This window comes from Anomalospiza imberbis, chromosome 4 (assembly GCF_031753505.1).
Source record: "Anomalospiza imberbis isolate Cuckoo-Finch-1a 21T00152 chromosome 4, ASM3175350v1, whole genome shotgun sequence".
In the NCBI taxonomy this organism is placed as follows: domain Eukaryota; kingdom Metazoa; phylum Chordata; class Aves; order Passeriformes; family Viduidae; genus Anomalospiza; species Anomalospiza imberbis.
The window spans coordinates 3,052,504-3,067,341 of record NC_089684.1 but is presented as its reverse complement, the minus strand read 5'-3'; positions in this window follow the sequence as shown (position 1 = coordinate 3,067,341).

The following is a 14,838-nucleotide window of genomic DNA, read 5'->3' as shown; positions in this document are numbered from 1 at the left end:
ACATTTAATTTTTGAATACGGTTAGTCTTTCACATTTGGCCAGCTTTTCAAGCCATATTAATTCCTTCTCTTAAGATATGAGCAAAACCCTTAAATATGGCTCATGCCTTGCTGAATGCCATGAGGCATGCTGTGATCATGGTTCAACTTAATGAAAGTAAAATAGGTATAATGTGTTGGATCCTTGTAAAAACTTACTTGGGCCTGGTGTCTAACTTTTAATATGTAGTTGCAAAATGCTTTTTCACATTTTTTAAATAGTTGCATTCTTTTTGCTTTTTCTGACAGAACAATATAATGGGAACTTTATTTTGAATATCTTAAATAAACTCACCAGTCAGGGAAATATGCATAAATAACTTCACTAACCTGGGAAAAAGAGGTGGAGGAAACCACTTGATTTTTTTACCCAGCTTTGTACATAAACAAAAAAACCCCAATTCTATTAATATATGTAGAGGGCTTGATCTGTTCTTCAGGTATCTAGCAATTTTACTTCCAGGTAAGGTAGATAATGCATGTTGAGATAACTTTACCAGATGATATTCACTGAGTTTATAGGAAGTTTATCCTGGATCCATAGGTTTTAAGACTTTTGCACCACAAGAAATACACATGTGAAGAAAGCTCATAACAGCATAGGAAGAAAGGATTTCTGAGGTTTCATAGTTTTTTAAAGCATCAGTTTTGTCACAGATCATCAAACTTACTCAAGGTTTTCTCAGAAAAACATGTTTAAGCATCATACAGTGTGTACTTCATTAATTCATTCTTTCTGGGTTATGCATATGTTCTGTGCCCAGAGCTTATTAAACTTTAGTTAATTTGATGTGATGGGCTTGTTTGACTTGCTCTGAATAAACATATCAGTTGGGTTGTGTATATAATATATATGCTTGTATACATACACATATACATAGGTACGCGAATCAGCACACTGACTTACAGATGGTGTATAGAGTTATGTATAATAGAGCTGAAAAAAATTAACTAAATTTAGTATTTAAACACTGAGTGGCATAGTTTCACTCTCTGCCAGTTGTCCCTTAATATTTCCTCAAATAACTTAGTAAGTAAAATATCCCAACAGCTTAAGGGTAGCTGGACATGCTGAAATAACACTCTGTTAATTTTCCTCTTTTTTCTGCTTGTTGTCTCTTTCTCTTACCTCCCTTGCCCTCTGATACATTTTATTTTGAAACGTCAAGTATCATTCACTGTTCTGTTTGCTATTTCCCAACAGCATTTCTTAGAAAATGCGTTTGACTCCAAAGTGACTGTGCTTATCCCTCCTCAAATTTATCTCAAAATCCTTGAATGCAGCTATTGCTCTGTGTTTTTCAAGATTTCCTTCTCAAATTTCTGAATCTGTTTCAATATAGCTCGACTTCTCCACTCTAGTGAAAACAATGATGCTGAATTCTGTTCTTCCCATAATGCATTTAATCAGGAGTAGCATAAATTTAAAAAAAAAAAAATAAAATTGAGAAGCTCTCTGGAATATATCCTCTGGAATAAAGTCACCACACAGGAACATGATTAGAAACAGCAGTGTACGCCTTAATGCTTCTTGGTGGACACTACATGATGTATCTACATTGTTTGAAAGGGTTTGATGAAATATAAATATATCACAACCCAAAACAGGGATATGTAGAGCTGTTAATAACCACTTTTCTTCACCATGATAAGCCAGCCAAATTCCATCAGATCTGAAAAGCTGGAAACAGTTTATTTGCCTATTGCATCTTCAGGTAAAGGCATCTAATAAGTGTTTGGCTTGAATCTTGAAGAAAGACCTGTATGAAAGTATACAAAGTTTTCTAACATTTTTTTAGAAAATGTTTCTCTTTTCCTCAGGAAATTCTTCAGCTTCTTCAAGTCCTATTTACTCTTACTCTGTCTAGGCTGAATCCTTAAGTAAATTAACTCTGCCATCTAGTTGGGCCTCCAAAAGTTAGGAAGAGTAGGATGAATGTACTATTTTTCCCGCAGTACCAAAGATTATTGTTGTGCCCCATGAAATAAATCTCTGTTCTTACAAAAGCTATTACAGCTTAGCATGTGTTTAATGGTCTCAGACACCTCTGTGATTTTCACTCTCCATTTAAATCAGTTCAGGATCAGGCGTGCTCTGGGAGAAGTGTAATCTGCATGTTACTACTTATGCGGTATGAATGTCAAGCAGAGTGCATCCTTTCTATGCTCATCTTTTGCAATATTTTCCTTTGCACGTCTTTTAAAATTACCATTGTGAAAGTTTATAATTGGGGGTTGTGAAAAATTTAACTTGGTCATGTAATTTTCTCCAGTCCTCTTCTGATCTTTCATATTTGGGAGGTTTTAAATGGGGCTTCTTGATTATTTCTGTCCAGTGAAAATTTGGATTAATTATTTTGTTGGTCTGCTGCTTTTATTATGCTGTCATTATCTCCTTGGTTGTGCTTGGGATGTAGTGAATTTTTCCTCAGATATTTGCCTGGTTTGGTCTGATTTTCTCAGACCACTTCATGTTTTCCCTTCCATATAGTAGTGTTTGTGTTTTGCTCACCTCCACATCCCAGATGAGTTACACACATCCATATATTTATGAAGAACATTAAAATGGTCTTAATTTTGAAAAATATTTGTTTTACTGATGTCAGTAAATCTTTATTTCATTGTAAGGTATAGGAGAATAAAATATCCCTTTTTGGTTTTTTTCCATGGGTTCTTCTAGGGGCATTGAGGTAGAATATTCTGTTCTCTCTTTTTTCCCCATCTATGTGAAAGTTCCAATAATTGCAAAATAAAGTGATTAGAGGGAATACTTATTTTTAGTTGCTTCTGTTGAAGACTTCTAGCTATATTTGAACATTTAGATATGGAATAGGCCATATGACTGTTTACTTCAAAAACTTTGAGTATCCATTTTCAAATGTCTACTTTTGATTCTCAGCTGCTGCTCCAATGATCATTAAGTTTTTCAAATAATTACTTTGTCACTCCTATCAGGAAAGGGAAACTTCAGTTATGTTGCTTTTAGAGTAATCAAATAGATGATACAATGCACAGTGTTTATTTGTGAAGGCTAAAGACACACACAAAGCAAAAACTGCAGGAAAAGGTTCCTCTGGCTATGCATGTTATCTATCATATTGTATGCTTATTTATTTTGGATATAATAAGCATACAATAAGCAATAAGCATACTATTTTATGCTTATTTATTTTGGATATAATTTTCCAGAATACAGTACTGGACAGAAAAATTTCTAAGAAAATCATATTGCTTGCATCAGTAATCAGCTCTCAGTTAGGACTTTTATCTTTAAAGCCTTGACAATTATTTGGTAATGCATTTACTGGCTGTAAATTTAAATGAGTTAGTTGATTTTCACCAATAAATCCATTTTTAATTTTGAAAATAAAGCATAACTATTAACTTGTTAAAAGTAAACATAATCCCTGAAGACTCAGCAAGTGCTTATATGAGGAAAGAAACGTCTTTGATTTCTCCTTGACAATGTCCAGTAAAATTCAGTAAGGTCACCTACAGATCCAAATAAATTTTCACAATATTGAGTTGTAATGTCAGTATTTTATAGATTACTTATTGTAGAATCCACTGCATCCTAATCTGTTTGAAATAGAAAATCATCTTTTCTTCCAGTCTATATGTTTTCTGGCCCTCTGATATGATGATACAGTTGTTAGAAAATATTTCCTAGTATCTGAACTTAGAGTAGGACCATCATCAGAGTCAAATATAGTCATAACACTATTGAGGTGTTCCCATGGGCTGCATCTTGGCATTAATTAACGTAAGATACTCGTGCATTCAGCAGCCAGTGGTAAAATTCTGCCTCCTGAACTTTATTTCCTACTAGACCCTGAATAGTGTGTGAACTGAATGTGTTTTCAGCACTTCTTGATACTGTATTTTCTGGGACTAATTTTTAAAAATAACCAGTGAAAGATGGGTAAATTCTAAAATATATCTTTTTGCCCTTTATTTTACTTTCTGGCAGCAAGAATAAAATCTGACACAAGTGTACAAATATTGCCAGTGCTCAAAGGTTAAAAACAGTGAGTAACTCTCTTTTGAGTCTTATGTACATTCCAGCAAGGGTAGGTCTGCAGAGAATTTTTATGAACCTTGTGCTATAAATAGAAAAGTACATTTAGTAGTTCATTGATTGCTTAAAATAGGGAAACATATTACAGCTTCTGCTGATAAATGTGGATAGCACGTAAAATGTCAGTTACACAGACCATTTCACAGTTCAACTGAACTTATCTTCCTAGAGTTAATTTATTGAGAGGCGCACATTTATTTTACTCTTCTGTATTTTTTTTCTTGGTCAGTTAAAAAAAAAAATCTGCAGTCATTGTAGCTCTTTAGGATATTATGCAGATAATAGAAGCAAATTGACAAAAATATCTGCATCAAGTCGTAGCCACCAAGTAATTTTTCTCAATTATTCCTTTGGCAAGACAAATATGTTTTTGTATGCAAAACTTGTTGTTGTAGTTAATTATCTCTGTAGATACAGCACATCAATAAGATTTTAATTAAGAAGTTCTCTGGTTATCTCTTTAGCAATCTGTTTTGGAATAGGATTGTAACTGCTAGGTAATGAAGACGCTGTGATATTTCAACTCTAATTTAAAGACAATTTTCCTGTCCAAATCTTTGGCTTTCTCCCTCAGAAGTTACCATCAGAAAGCTTACCAGAAGTTTTCTACATGAAGTAATTTTCACTTGTCAGTTTTGGTAATGACAAACATAAACTCTTGGAGATTAGATTACAACAGCAGTGAAAGTATGTGAACTGACAATTCTCATGGAGAAAAAAAAGATCCATAGGTTTATTAGTTAATAAAAATTATCAAAATGCTCTCAGATTTTTCTTGTTTGTGTAAAAGCAAATAAATTCAAGGTATATATTTACAACACTTAATATATTATTATCTAGAAATACTAATTAAATTGACTATTTAAATTTGCACAAAATCACAAAATATATGGGTAGGATATCAAGTTAAAATCGCAGTAACTTCTATAGTTTTTTTATTTTACTCAGTATTTCCTTATACAAAGAATAAGGAGGAGTTTACATTGAAAATAAATGTTTCTTTCAATAATTGGTACTTATGTGCTATAAATAAAATAAAGATGAAGGCCATCTTTTTCTCAAGGCACTTGGAAAAGTGATCTGAGAGCCCCAAACCAGTAATGTGGCTCTGAAGCAGAGTGAACAGTGTTAAAACCGCCAAGCACATTGAATATCCATTAGCTGTATATTCATTTTGAATATCTATTTATGTATACCACAGAGGTGCTCTGCAGTGCTCTTATAAATTCCTTTCTCAGCACTACTTTCAATGAATCCACTTACAGAGTTGCAGTCTAAATGTTTGAATTTGAAGTTGTGACTTCATTAAGGATATATAAATTTATAGTCAAACTACTTGCCCCTTTGACATAATTTTTCAAACTCTGAATAAAAATATTTATCTTCCTGAACTAATGCTTGGATGGGTCAAAAAACCCAAACCAAAACAACAGAAACCCAGCTCATTTTATATATCAACTGAGATTATGCCTTTTTTGGTGCTGAAAGATGGTGAATCCAGGCAGAAGTTTTTAAAATCAGTTTCCGTATTGTTCCTTCCACTGTCTGCCTCTCAATTTAATTTGCTTTTTGCTGCCACAAACAGTGCTTCTATGTTTGTTTAGACACTGTTCCCAGGAAGAGCACCACCCTCTGAAACATTATTTTAGCATATAAACTTTACAAGGCAAGATAGATTGCTACAAGGAGGGCATCAGCTACTGTAATTTTTTCTGCAGTTCTGTGGTATGGGATCAGTGTAGCAATTATTCAGAGTCAGCACAACACAGTATTGTGGCTCTATGTACATACCTGTGTTAACTGAGGAGTGCATGAATCCCAGAACAATAAAGCAAAACTATATATAGCTAATGAAATACCTAAAGAAATGATCCTGGTCAGGTCACCTTGTGTCAATTCTTACAACTGTATACAAACAGGTTTTTTTCCAAGTTTTTCTATTTTACTGCAAAAGTTTGTGCAAGATGAGTGATTTTTCTAGTCTATCACCTATAGCTTTATATTTTTTTTTTATCATGGCTGAGGACTTTCTGTAGCATAAAAATGTTTTGGATTTTATGTCAATAAGCTGATATCAAATTACCCATGATGTTAAATATGCATTTAGGATATATTTTTATTATTATTTTTATGTCTTTTGGCCTTTAACTGTGTTTTATCAGTTACCTCTACTGTGTAGTTCATTTCCTAAGAAAAGGTACAGTTTCAGAGTATTTTCTTAAGTATAATATTACCCTACAGAAATATCGTTTCTCAGAGTGAAAAATCTTTACAGTAGCTGCAGTGAAATCCCATTATTTGTTGCCTGAGCAGAAAATCTATTTCTTTGCAGTGAATAGATACTTATAGTAATCACCAAGAGAAGAAAAACTACTTGGCTTTTAATGGCCACATGATGGAAGTGTTTCTTAATTTCTTATTGTGCATTTTATTTACTGTCTAATTTTGCTGCACCTCAGAATAAATGTTTCTGTTACTAATGGAAACACTAACAAAAGTGGACTCAATTCCCCTGACTCAGTTATCTATACCAGTCTCTTAAAGTTATGCATTAAATTCCCTATCATGTGTCGTACGCTTTGGAAGAAGTTTATATATCTTGCTCTAATTAACATTGATCTTGTTCCTGATGTACTGAGCTCTCTGTGGAGTTCACAGTCTCTTGAGCTCTGTCCAGAGAATTAGAGGTGGGCATATTCCAATTAAATATTTTATCAGATCCTTAACAATCTATTTTCCCCTAATTCCCTTGCTACAAATGGGAGCATAGTGTTGACCTAAAGAAGATAGTATAGAAAGTATGTACTGTGGAAGAAAATATCCTGTCTTACTTTCTTCCTGAGATGCCATGACCTAAGGATAGAATCAAGACACAGGTCCATCTCTTTCATTACAGATTTCTATTCTGTATAAATGTCATCCACATAAACAGTGGAAGTAACAAATATACTAGTACCATGACATGAAATAACACACCTGTATGTAAAAAACTCTGTCTTGTTTTAAGGGGTGGGTGATTTATGTTTGTATGGTGTAGAAACAAATATGCAGAGAGTTAAATGCAGGGAAAAGAATGGGTTGTCCTGATTCAGCTTGATGGGTTCTGGTTTGGAATGATGAGAGGCAATACATTAGGACAAGTAGGGTGTAAATATGTTTGTCAGATGGGTTTCTGTTATTTACATTAAGTATCAAAGACAGTATTAGTGTATGGGACTTATTTTTTCAATAAATATTTGCTGATTAATTGTACAAAACCAAAATTTATTTTCACTCACATAAGTATACTGCAGGTTATGCAGGACTAAAAGGAATATTACAGTGATCGGTGAATGCTTATAACTGAAGATAAATCACTTCACTAATGAGGGTTATGTCCATGGTCCCACTACAAATTCTCATTTTGGTGGGGATAGTGAAGTCAGCACAATGGGCAACAGATTGAGACAAGTCTCAAAAATGCTGAGCCTTGTTAGTGAACTTTGTTGTATGTTGTTTGTAAACCAGAGTCTGTAGCTCTGTGGTAGGTGGCCAGAAATTTTAGGCAGTGAGTGGTTATGTGGGTCAGTTAGGTGCTAGGATGTGGATCATAACAGTCAGTGTGCTGAACTGGATGATGTCTAACATGCTAAATAATAGGAGGGAAACATTAATACAAGATGCATTCCATACTTTTTTGAGCCTCCAGCTTGGAGATGAAAGGAGTTAACTCATATTTTTCAGGGAAGGCCATTCTGCAGGATTTGTGCACCAAGTCCCATATACAGAGCAGACAATGTGCATGCATCCTTTCAATTATACATTGTTGTGGATTTCACATTCTTTCCTATCTTAGCCTTCCTACATTCCTTACTCTGACAATTTTTAAAGCCAGCCTTCCAGAACCATCGGGGTTTAGTTTAAGAAGGGGAGAACTACTTGTCTTTTAGTTATTTCCACCAGAGCTGTTCAGTTTTGCATGGGACTACAAGAGGACTGCTGCATTGAAGAGAATCCTTGAGCCACTAAGTACAGATCTACAGATCTCTTGTATTGTGACCATAGCCACCTGACACTATCACCTGGAGTAGTTTAACCTCTATTTCAAATCTGATTAGGTTTTTGATCTAGAAATTTCTTCTGAGGTCCGGCACATCGCTTTTCTGATGCTTGCAAAGTATTAAACATCTAACCAAAATATATTTTGGCAAACTGGTCAAAGCAAAGGAAGTGAAAAGTGGATCTCTACCTGTACAGTGTTTAAGGCTTGGAAATATATAGGAGTGCAATAATAAACTCTGAGTAGCCCAGGTCTTAGGGCTGTAGGATATACCTCATTATGGGATTGCAGAGGCATTTGATGTGAAGCTGATATGAAGCTGCTCGGTGGTACATCTCCTAAGATGCTGCTGGACATGATGTAACAAATGTGTAGGTGAGATGTGTGCTCTCAAGTGGTCCTGTGTAACCTGCTCCAGCTGACCCTGCTTAAGCTGGGAGGTGGACTAAATATTCTCAAGATGTTCCTTCGAACCAAAATAGTTTTGTGGTCCTTCTTATGTCCTTCAAATTGCTTCTGAAAGCAATTTGTTAACATCTGTTTTAATGTGGATGCATTTTCCTGTAGAGAGACATGCCTAAGAATTCCTGAAAATACTATATTGGATATCTAACTCTGAGGCAAATACCACATGAGAGAAGTACACTGGCTAAACTTAAATGATTGAAGGACTGTGGTCTTTCAAATCTTAACACTCAGATTTTGTTCTGTGAATGAAGGGGTCTTGCTCTTCAAGCATATATTGTTCTAAAGTCGGGATAAATTAGAGATGCTATTATTTCTGTAGAGTGAAAACTCTTTTGGTTGTTCTACTGTACTCTTAACTCATGGTTTTTTATTTTAAAATATTTTACTGGCTACTACTTTGTAATATATATTGCAGCCCTTAGGTAACTTAAGGATAGCAGAGAAAATTATTTATTAAACTGTGAAATATTGCTGCTATACAAACACAACCAGCTGGTTTGAATAAGTGTATGACGTTAGTTAGGAGGCAAACTCTCATTATACGTGTAATGATAGCAAAAGATCTGTTACAGATTTGTGGGTCAATGAAGTACGTGAATAATTCTATTACCAGGCTGCAACCCAGCAGACCACTCAGTCCTCACTGAAGGTAACATTACAGTGCTAATGACACAGAAGAGTAGACAAAAGAGAGGTTGACTCATGCCTTCAGTCTATTTCTGAATCAACCTTTGAAAAATGCCCTACTTTTCTGTTAAAAATGACCAAATGTCTCTCTGGTGGAAATATTAAAGTCTATGCCTCCTTTAGTTTTAGTATCCCTTCCACATTTAACGATCTTAAGTTATAATGAGGGCATAGAGACCTACGTTAACTAGTGATAGAAGAGATACCTATTATCTTTGTGGAATGGTAACTGAAATCAGAAACATGGTCTCCTGATATGCTGTTAGGTCTCTTGACTATTCTAAAAATAAGTTTCCAAGGCTGCAATAAAAGCTGGATCCAGGATTTCCCTTCTAAAGTTGTTACAATACATGAGTACCTGTCTCTAAAACACTTTGTCTTTGAATCTGTTTGAGTCTCAGATAATTAATAGTACCTTAATGTAAGCTTTAAAGGAGCAAAGGTATGTAAGGGCAGAGAAACTGGCCCTATGAGCCTTACTTGTTGTATAAGCCTTTCCTCTTTTGTCCATCTTTCCAAACTTTCTCATCCTACCAGATACACAAATGGTGCTAAGTTCTGTTATGAAGTTTGATCCACCTGAATAATTTATCAACCCTATTACAGAGGACAGTTTCTGAAAGATTAGGAAAGTGATGCCTGGATGGATATGCATTAACTGATTAAAATATAGAGGCTTATTATGAGAAATTTCACCAGAACAGCTGTGAACCATAGTCTACCTTCAAGTGATAAAGGTCCAAGTAATCATGAAGTTTTGCAGTACTGGAAAACGAGAGTTGTGAATTTAGTGATTTTGGTATCTAGTTCTTTATAGGTGTTGACAACAGGTTTGGCTAAGGCCCAGTTAAAGATAATAGAGGAGTCATTTTCTTTAGCGGTTTTTTAAAATTATTTTTTCATTTCATTGTTAGCATTTATTCTCTTTTCTGTTCAATGTGAGACTTGGAAAGTGTTGAAAAGAGATGAAACATAATAGAAGAGCTATCCCACATGTGAAGACATTCAGATATCAGAGTAAATTTTGTAAGAGACAGAAAAATATAGCAAATGTTAAGAAATCAGGGTAATAAAATATATTGCATTCAAAGACTGAATGGAAGCCATGAAACAGTAACTGCTCATGTCTAGGATAAGAAATGAACAGGACTAAAAGGTGAAAAGAAACTGATAAGGCTAGCAATTGCAATGGACTGTCATAAAGGGTCTAAATATTTAGAGTTTAATTATCAGGTCCTTAAAGACAATATACCTTATATTCCAGAGTTGACTTTGAACTGAGGTCATACAGAAACTTTTTTCTAGCAAAGTTCTTTTTTTTTCTAGCAAAGTTTCTAGCAAAATGCAGCATACTTTTCTACCTGTATTTGCAGCTGTGATTTTTAATTTTCTGATTTGGGGGTCTGGTTTTTAAATTAGATGACTGCACATTTTGGAGAAAATTTTTTAGAACTGAAAGGAAGCAGGAAAGTCTTACTAAAATGTCTTTAGCAAACAGAACACAGCAGGTGAGAATAATCCATCCATCCATTCACCATTTCAATACTGTGTCTAATGGTATTGTCTAAGTCTTCAAGCTGTTTGACAAGCAAACAATATATCAGCTTCTCAGCCTAGGCACTTTCAAAGAAAATTTTTCTAACCCTATAAGCAATATACATAGTGGAAAATCATCTGTTTCATAACATTTCTGCTATATTTTTGAGTCACCAAGAGTTACAGAAAAGAATTAGATACCTGGATTAGCTGTGATTTTGCAAGAAGTTATTTAAGGAAGGCCCCTTCACATGTGGATTTCTGAGGAAAACAGCACCTGAAAAGTAAATTTTCCCCAAATTTGGGCTCAAGAGGTGACCAAGTTTTGGTTTTATTTTCCAAAGCACTGAGACCAAATGTCTACTAAATCCAAAGAAAAATTACAAAGTATCCCTAGAAAAATTAAATAACTACCAAAAAGGTTATTTGAGTCTAAATTATGTGCAGTTATTGATTTTTGAGAGAAGATGAGCCCTATAAGCAATAGTTAATGTAAATTGTATTTCTAAGGAGAGCAATAGAGTAACTCGGTCATATGACCTGGAGATTTCACATCAGGAATGCAAACTATAATTACAATAAAGCTCTATCTTTGTAAAACTTCAAATCATTGTCTTAATAACAGCTTTGTAGATTAAGTTTTAAATCTTTGTAACTTGTTTGTAACTTCTTATAACTGGAAGATGCTGACTTGGTGTTTAGCATAGAGAGATTTTAAGTGTGTGTAACCTCTTTTTCCAGCTTCTATTTTACTCCTAGGGAGAGGAAATAGGACCACTTTTCAATTTTAGTGGCAGGGAAATGTACATGGCCTTGTGTGTCATTGTAAATGAAGAGATTTTACACACTAAAAGTTTGCCCAGCTAGGGATGAGGTTCATCTGCAATTCTGTCCATCAATTTCCTGTCCTTGTAAAAGAAATCACATCAGTCTGTTACAGAAAACAAGGCTTGGAGTAGAGACCTTGCTCAAAGGCAGGATGAACTGTATTTGTGATAGGGATTTGTTCAACTTCCTTCTGAAAATAACCAGTGATGAAAATTCCATGTTCTCTTTCAATATATAATTTTCCTTACTACTGAAGATTTTTTCTTGTTTTTGAAGAATTCTCTAAGGGAAAGCATTCTGTATTCTGAATCACTGATCATTCTCAACACTCAACCATCCTAGCACCATTTTATTTCTATCCCTCAGTTGCTGTGACCAGCCTGAAAAGTGTGATAATCTTTGCTTGTAAGCTTTTAGCTGGGTAGTAGGAGGGTTATTTCACAGTTTAAAATGACGTTTCTATTGTGTGTATGTGTTTCAGCAGCTTGATGTTCATGGTTCCTGATGACATGACGATTCACTGTATCTCCCTTGCCTCCACAGAGTGTGCTATGGAATTTTGCCTCCATCCTTAACAAACTGCACCGTTTTCTATGTGCCTTCTCCCAGTGTAACGTGTGGTTCAAATCCCAATTGATTCTGCTGTTTGATGTGTTTGCTGCTGCTTTCAGCTTGCAGATGGAATGTGTGTACTCTCCCACCCTGATCATTGAAAATGTGCTGAATAGTACCAATAGAGGGACAGACTCATGCAAAAGCTTGCTTTGTGTGTTCTCCCATCTGGTAATGAACTGGAGATGACTCATCCTGAGCAACCCTATCATTCTGTTTTACCCTATTTTGTGGTATGAACATGTTATGTTAAACAAGTGTCAAAAACCTGGATAAAGGCAAAATATCTTCCTCCTACTGCATCTGCTGGTATACCAAAACCTATAACTCTCTTGCAGAAAGAAATTAGATAAGTTAAACATATTTTGTTTTTCATGGTGCCCATCAGTCTTCTCCTTTTTGGTGCTTACAGCTTATTTTAAAAAAAATTTAACAGTATTTTCCCAACAATTAATATTTAACTGGTCTATAATTCTCTTGCTCTTACCTACTTTTACTGCATTTTAAGGGTACCCCAAGTAATTTTTCTACTCTTCTGAACCCCTCTAGTCCCTTACTGTTTCTCAAAAGCAAATTTGAGTTTGACTTCTCTAGCAGTTAGTCTTGTAGACTGAATTTCATCAGCCTCAGTTGTGCAATCAACTGAGAATCACTATTCTATACCTTCTGTGTTGTTTGCTTTTGTGGTTGTTGACCACTACTGATGCTAGCTGTCAGCAAGTTTGATCTTTGTCACATATTTGCTAGGAGCTAAAGCTCATATTTATAAGTAAAATTTTCATATTCTTTATGGTTTTCTCTGTAAATTACATTTGCTTGTCATTTCATTTTCTGCTTGTCACTGAGAAGTTTGTGAAATATTTTTCCTGCTATCCTTTGTGTCTTATGCTTTTTGTGGGTGATTTCATGTGATAGCTTGTGACATTTTTCTTACAGCAGAGAGCAAGCTTTGTCCAAGGATTTGTATTTCTTCTCTAGTCTGCATTCAGACTACAAAATCCTGTGGTTGTGTGGTGCAGGATTCCTGATAAGGTATCAGTCTAGCAGCTGGAGAAGCTGGTAGTCTCACTAGAGGGCACGGTAACTTGTCATTCACCCCTTCAGTGCAGTAGAGTCCCAGTGGGTGTTACCTGGATGCAATGGAAAACAAAAATATCTCCAGCAGAAAATAGTGCTTTTTGTGTATATACATAGGAAAAAAAAAAAAAAAAACTGAGAGAAAATTAAAAAAAGAAAATGAACTCGCTGAGAGGATGTCTCGGTTTAATTGATCCCATTGAATCCATTTGTTTAGTTATTTAGAATTCTTCACTTATTGATGTTCCCCAAATAATCATTCAGCAGTAACATTAACTCTTCAACTCTTGCCAATACTAGTAGTATGTATTATTTTCCAAGCCTATACTGCTTCAGATAATTCTGAGCAGGCTCATTAATACATGTGAAACTGTATAAGAAATCAAGACTGAGAAAATAATGCAAAAATGGCATCTTTTATGACCTCCTTCAAAAACTCTTTAACTGCACTGATTTTCTTCAGTGACTTTGAATTAGCTGACAGTATGGAGATTTCTTTATCCTAATTTGTGATTTGAAAATTTTAGCATGAAATTATGAATGTCATTTCCCACAGTGCTCTCTTGGGGAAACTGGCCACTCATGTCTTGGATATGCAAGGGTAAAAAAAATTGCTGGGTAAAAAAATTGGCTGGAAGGCTGTGGGCAGAGAGAGGTTGTGGATGGAATTACATCTAACTGCGGTTGGTTACTTGCAGTGCTCCACAGGGCTCAGTGCTGGGCCCAGTCCTGTTTCATGTCTTATCTATGTTCTGGATGAGGGGATTGAGTGTTCTAGCAGCAAGTTCAATTTGCACATGAAATGAAATTAGGTGGGAGGAGTGTTGATCTGTTGGAAGGTGAGAAGGCTCTTCAGAGGGACCTGGACAGGTGGGATTGATGAGCAGAGGCCATCATCAGTGTACTTCATGTGTATGAAGTACGATAAGGTGAAGTTCTGGGCCCAGCACTTGGGTCACAACAACTCCCTGCAGTGCTACAGGCTGGGGGAAGAGCGGCTGGAAAGCTGCCCAGCAGAAAAGGACCTGGGGTGCTGGTTGACAGCAGGTGAACATGAGCCAGCTGTGCCCAGGTGGCCAAGAAGGCCAATGGCATCCTGGCCTTTATCAGCAATAGTGTGGCCAGCAGGATCAGGACAGTGATTGTCCCCGTGTGCTCAGCAGTGGTGAGACCACGCCTCGAGTGCTGTGTCCAGCTCTGGGCCCCTCACTACAAGAAGGACATTGAGGGGCTGGGGAAGGCGTGGGAGCACAAGTCCTGTGAGGAGCAGCTGAGGGAGAAAAGGAGGTTTGGGGGGATCTTCTCACTCTCTACAACCACCTGAAAGGAGGCTTTAATGAGATGGGTGTCAATCTCTTCTCTCAAGTAACAAGCAGTAGGATGAGAGGAAACGGCCTTAAGTCGTGTTAGAGGTTTAGAATGGATATTAGGAAAAACTTCTTCATAGAAAGGGCTGTTAGACATAGCAAGAGGC